We start from the raw sequence: 6,000 nt of genomic DNA, 5'->3' as shown, positions 1-6,000 counted from the left end.
CCTTCCCTGAGAGTGACCATTTCCCACCAGGGTCTTCAGTGCCCATGCAAAGAGATCCCTGCCCTCCCAATGTGCTTAGACACACAGACATCACGAGGTCAAGGGCCCTTGCATGCTTCTTCATTTTCTTGATTCACTTTCTTTCATCTTCACAGCCAGTGATGAAGCCAGGGCGGGGTGGAGAACTCTGTGTGGCAGAATGGGCAAGCAAGTCCAGAATCCAGGATGATGCCTTGCTGTGTGGCCTGGGACAATGCTGTCTTCCTTTCTGGCCCTCAGAGTCCTCATCCAGAAACAAAGCTCCTGGATAAGATCAGCTGTTTCCACTGCTGCCATATAACAGGATCCCTGGGCTGCTGTCAGGAAATGAAGATGCCCTCTAGGGATTTATTTTTGGTAGCTCTGAGGGAGGGGCCTGACATAGACAGCCTTTCATCTGGCTCCACGTGATCCCCGTGCATACGGGGATTAAAAAATATATATTTCCAGAGAAGATCCAAAGGCTACCTAAATCAAAAATCTACTGAATCTCTGAAGAAACTGCAAATCCAAAACTGAGGAAGACAAAGAGAAGAAGCTTCTAGAAATGAGCCTGAGGGTTCATTAGGCTTTGTTGAGGAGCAAGTCTGCAGAGCCCCAATTTCCTGCCCCCTGCTGCTAGACAGATGCAGGAGCTCTATCAGGGCCCAGTTGGAAGGCCATTTAGTTTGGAGAATGATTTCCTCTAGGTGCTGCTCAGGAGACCTCCTTCCCTGATCCAGGGAACTGAGGCTTTTCATTTTAATTAGCAAACTCTTGTCTCTGCCTTTGGAAATGAGCGTCTGTTCTCATTTCCTTCCTCGGGCTCTGTTAGGTGAGATGGAGAAGGAGGAGAGGAGAGGGGGACATGAGAGTTGTTATCTGATCATTTCTGGGCTGGTTGCGGGGGAATCAGAGGACATGAGAGCACCTAAGCTTGCAAAGAGCCAAATCACACACGGAAGGAAATGGCTTTGTGGCTTTGGGACATGGTGGCTCAGGTTAGTGACACTTGGTAGAACTAACTATATGTTCTCGTGCTATGTTATTAGACCTAGGCAGGCTATGGAGATCGAGTGGATAGAAGCCTTGCATCTTGAACTAAGAGAACCTTTCCAAAGGGGAAAAAGCATGCTTTTAACAAAATAGCTGTAGATGGAAAGGAATGGAAGGTAGTATTTATCTAATGCATATTTTATAAGCCTAGGCACTCGCAGAGCTAGAGAGAGCATTCCTTGGCTATCTCATTAGCACCTGCTGCATAGGAGAGAGGCAGGCTTCCTGAGGACCCATAGATCACAGACAGTCCTCTTTCAGACATCCAGCCAGAAGACTAGGTCAGGCATGAGACGCCATTTCCAAAGTGATATGCAATATAACAGCATCTTGTCTGAAGTCATTAAGGAGAATCATGAGCATTATAATCTCATCAATCCAACAGGATGTTGGACATCTCCACCCCTGTGATCCAACTGCCCTGAGTTAGCGGTCCTACTCCCATGCACCACCCGTCACCATCACCATCTTCTCACCTCACACCCAGCAAACTCCTCAGCCAGCATGTGCTCTGATTCCTGTTTCCTACTCACTCCTCTCTTCACCCCCTTCAGGAGCCTGATTACTTGGCTAGGTAGGATAGTAATTCCTGACTCAGTCTATTCTTCCAGGATCCATTGAATATCTGAATATACTAAACAAATCATCTCAGGTGGTCCCACCTTCATGGTATAAGGGGGGAAAAAAGATATACAATGAAATGGTTCTACAACTGCATGTAAGATCAGTTCAGGGGACAGAGCATGGCAAGAGAGATCAAGAACTAGGACAATGGGTGAGGCGGCTTTAGCCTGGTGGAAACAGGTCCGGAAAGCTTTTCCAGAGGAAAGGATGATTGAACTAGGACCTGAGAGAGTGGAAGAAGCCAAGACTAGATGGGGAGAGGACATATGGAAGGTCCAAAGAGGCCTCCTCTAGGAAGCCTTCCATACTTCCTGTGCTAGGATGACCATATGCCAGGCATTTTACATAGGGTGAACCATATGTCTTGGTTTGCCAAGAATAACTTCCAGTTTTTCTTGGTTTCCAGGGTTTAGTGTTTGTCCCAAATATGTCCCAACTTGGATGATCGCTGTTTGATCACTATCAGAGTGATGTACTTTACATACTTTGTCATTACAATTTTGTGGTTGTCTGCCTGTCAGATGAAAGCATACACCTTCTACACACACACACATACACACACACACACACACACACACACACACACACACCACCAATATAGGGACAGGCATCATTCCCACAGCACAGAATTCAGTTTGTGTCCACCCTCTGCTCCACAGCACATCATACAGCAGTGGCATGCACACACTTAAGTGCTTGGTGGAAGATTCTTGAATAAGTGAATGAATGGTCCTGAGATAAGGCCTCTGAAGGTTCTCAGGCCTCCCAAACCCTCCATCTCACCTCAGGTGTCTGTTTTCCACATCTTTACAATGTCTCAAATCATATTTGTGCATTTTGAATTTGTCCAAGGGCCAAGAAATCTGAAAATATGTTTTTTTCCATAGCCTGACTTGGCCTTGGAAGTTGACAAAAAAGCATCATCTCATTAGAGGCTATTTGAATAGAAATTATAAGCTTGTTCTTGGAGCATAGACTTGAGAGCACTTCATAAGACAATTTCTGCTAAATAGCTGAAAAAAAAAACCACTCTTCCTGGCTTCTAAAAGCCCATCTCAGGTCAAAGTAACCCAAATTCCTCTTGATACAATTAGAATTTCAATAAAACAAGAGGAACAACAAGCTTCCAAGAACAGGAGGACCTCAAAGAAATGGTAAACACCACTGTTGGAGGGCTGAAAGGATTAGAGGAAAGGACAGAATATTCTAGAAGGCAATATAAAGCATATAAAGCACAAACCAACCCATGTTTAATGGAGGGTAATCAGCTAGCCTCATATATAAGAGACAGAAGTCAACACTTCCAGGTGTGCCCTTCTTCTCTGTTGCTTTCTCTGGATCTATGGAGGACCAAGAGCAGACATGTGTTCCCATCCGGTGCTTCCTGCTCTGTATATTCTTTCTCCTTCTACTTCCCTTTCTTTCTTATTTCTCTGATATCTTCGCATTTCTCTCCGCACCCCCATGGTTATTCCTTTGTGTAATGTCTGGAAGCCTCTCCAGCAGCCATACAAGGGGCAGCAATGTGTGATGTGGCCAGGGGGGGAGACAAGAAGGAGACAGAAAAAGAGCCAGGGTGTCAGGATGCTCTGTATGGCCTTCCCCAGGAAGTCATCACTCACCTCAGAGGTCACCGGAAGTACTATGCTCAGAGCTCAGGCATTCAGATCCTTCTTGCTTGCTTTCTGAAGGGAAAAATTAATAAAACTCTGGCATCCTAGCTTCTCAAACATTCGCAGCGCTCTCTTCTTTCTTTTGCTTGTTCCCCTAGTCTCTGAAAATACTAAAGACAGGAATGGACTCTTCCTCATATCCATGTTCCTAGCTATGTAACACAGTCAGCCAAAGCTTAAATCATCAAAAGCATGCATGGATTTAAAACAAGAAGCACAGAGGGTAAACAAGGGTCTTGATCCAAGCTTAAGGCAGAGGCATCATAAAATTTAAGGGCAAACTTTTCAAAGTTTTGAGTGTCCTTTAGAAATGCTTTTAATATTTGCTTTCGGGAAAATAACAGGTGATCATAAAGTAGATATCTGGGAGTCTCACCTTGAGCACACCTGGCTATTGAAATACTCAGGCATAGTTCATTCTTTTGCCTTTGGGGGAGTTGGTGGAAGGGGGGATGTACAGATGGAGTTCACCTAATCATCAGAAGACAAGTTGTTGCCAGGCAATACCCCTTGAGGCCCAGTTGTCCATAAGAAGGAAGGTCTAGTCAATGCTTTGAAGGGCACCAATTTTGCCTGTCCTCTTACCTATCCTCTGGACCCTGGTGAAGAGATGAACAGGTCTTCTCTGAATGGGCTGCAGTCCCAAAGACCGAGAGAGACCAATGGTGGAATTGGGAAGCTAGAGAGAACATAGAGAAGGAGAGATGGAGTGATTTGACCTTTCTCTAATGGTCTTGTGGTCATAAACCACACAAAAGATCCACCCACACTTCCACCATAGGCACCAAGAGAGAAATCAAAGATTGAGGGCACACAATTTCAAGACTGCTAACCAGATTAATTTCTGGAGCCTCTGTACCTCTGACATGCTGGGAGTTTAACACAGAAAGTCATTCTGTTCAAAGCACAGTTTGGCAGTGGTTTAGTGACTCCATTTTATGAAATTACTATCTCTCTAAAGTACGAAATGTCTACTTATGAGCTCTGATTCATAGTTAAGATGAACCAATTTATAATTCTTATAATGACATTCACCCCAAAACAATATAAACAGTTTCTTAAAAATAGGTCTCTGTTACCAGTCTCCCTGTCACCCATGCTGACACTAGTGAGAGGAAAGAGCCGTAAGAGAAATTAAGAAGGTATTTCAGACTCCTACTAATCATTTCAAGGTATAACACCGAGCCAGCTTGCTCAAGGCCATGAGGCCCAGAGTCCTGGGACTACACTCATGATTGAGATTCATTACCCAAGATGGCCACTCAGGCTCAACACCTCTCTCTGCCCATATGGCTCAGGAAATTATTCATCAGTGACCTTGTCACCTATGGTCCAATGATTTTCACTCTGTTTCTTGACCAGAGACTGAGCTCTGACCCCCAAACCCCAGACTGACTCCTGATTCAGCCCAGACTCCTGCCCCAAGTGATTCCTAAATTTGATGGGAAATTGACCCTCTTCCTCACTAACCATGTTATAAATTTATTTCCTTTATGGTATGATTTACAGTGAAGTAAGACCAAGATGAGGTCTTATTCCTGGATGCCAAAACAGATGCGGGCTCCAGACAGGTGCTAACGAAATGCTACTTGAATCCATGAAGAAAAAATGAAATGAATGAATTAGCAAATGGGTTCAAGTTGAAAATGGTTCCATTTAGTCTAAATAGGCCAATTTCTCAAAGACGTAGGACTGAAGAGATGAGTCTGCTTTGAAGGTGTCTGTCACTTGTGCCCATTCCCAGAGACTCCAATCTCTCCTCATGGTGACTTGTCAGTATTCCTGTTGTGAGTTTAACTGTGCAGTGGGCAGCTCCTCTAGGACTAAATACAGGCAACTGAAAGTTAATGAGGTGAGAAATGTTCCCATTGTGAATCCACCGATGCCCACAGCTGAGCTTGTCACACCTCCAGTATTCCAGGAAGGGTCCCCAAGGTCCCCAAATGAACAGAGGGGAAGGAAGGAAGAGAAACAGAAGATATTTCAGATTGGGGGGAAAAAAGACCAGAGTTCTGCTCTCAGTTTGCTACCTGTGTGATGTCATTGTTCTATCAGTAAAGGAAGATGACCTGTAATCACACTCTAGCTGCACTTTGTAATTATCCAGGACATTTACCAACATATATTTATGAGTACTGCCCCAGAACCACAAAATCAGAACCTCTTCCTAGGAGACCCAGAATCTGGATTTTCTTTTCTAAAACCTGCATTCAGTAAGTGATTACAGCCAACATAATTATTCTCAGGACTAAAGCTTTAATTCAGGGGTTAACACATTATGGTCCAAGAACTATAACCAGCCCACCACTTATTTCCATAAATAGGGATTTCTGTGCATAACCACACCTCCCTATTTGCATGTTATCTGTGTTTGGTTTCACCCTAATGGCAGAGTTGACTTGTGGCAATTAATATCTTATAGTCTGAAAGAGAACACTACTACACTGTTGGTAGGAATGTAAACTTGTTCAATCACTCTAGAAAGCAGTTTGGAAATTCCTCAAAAGACTAAACATAGAACTTCCTTATAACCCAGCAATTCCACTCCTGGGCATTTATCCAGTAGATCACAAATAAGGCCACACTGAGGCTACAGAACAACCATGCTCATTGTAGCATGGTTTACCAC

This window comes from Perognathus longimembris, chromosome 6, assembly GCF_023159225.1.
Source record: "Perognathus longimembris pacificus isolate PPM17 chromosome 6, ASM2315922v1, whole genome shotgun sequence".
NCBI classification, from domain to species: Eukaryota; Metazoa; Chordata; class Mammalia; order Rodentia; family Heteromyidae; genus Perognathus; species Perognathus longimembris.
The sequence above is the reverse complement of the archived record's forward strand: the minus strand, read 5'-3'. Positions refer to the sequence as shown.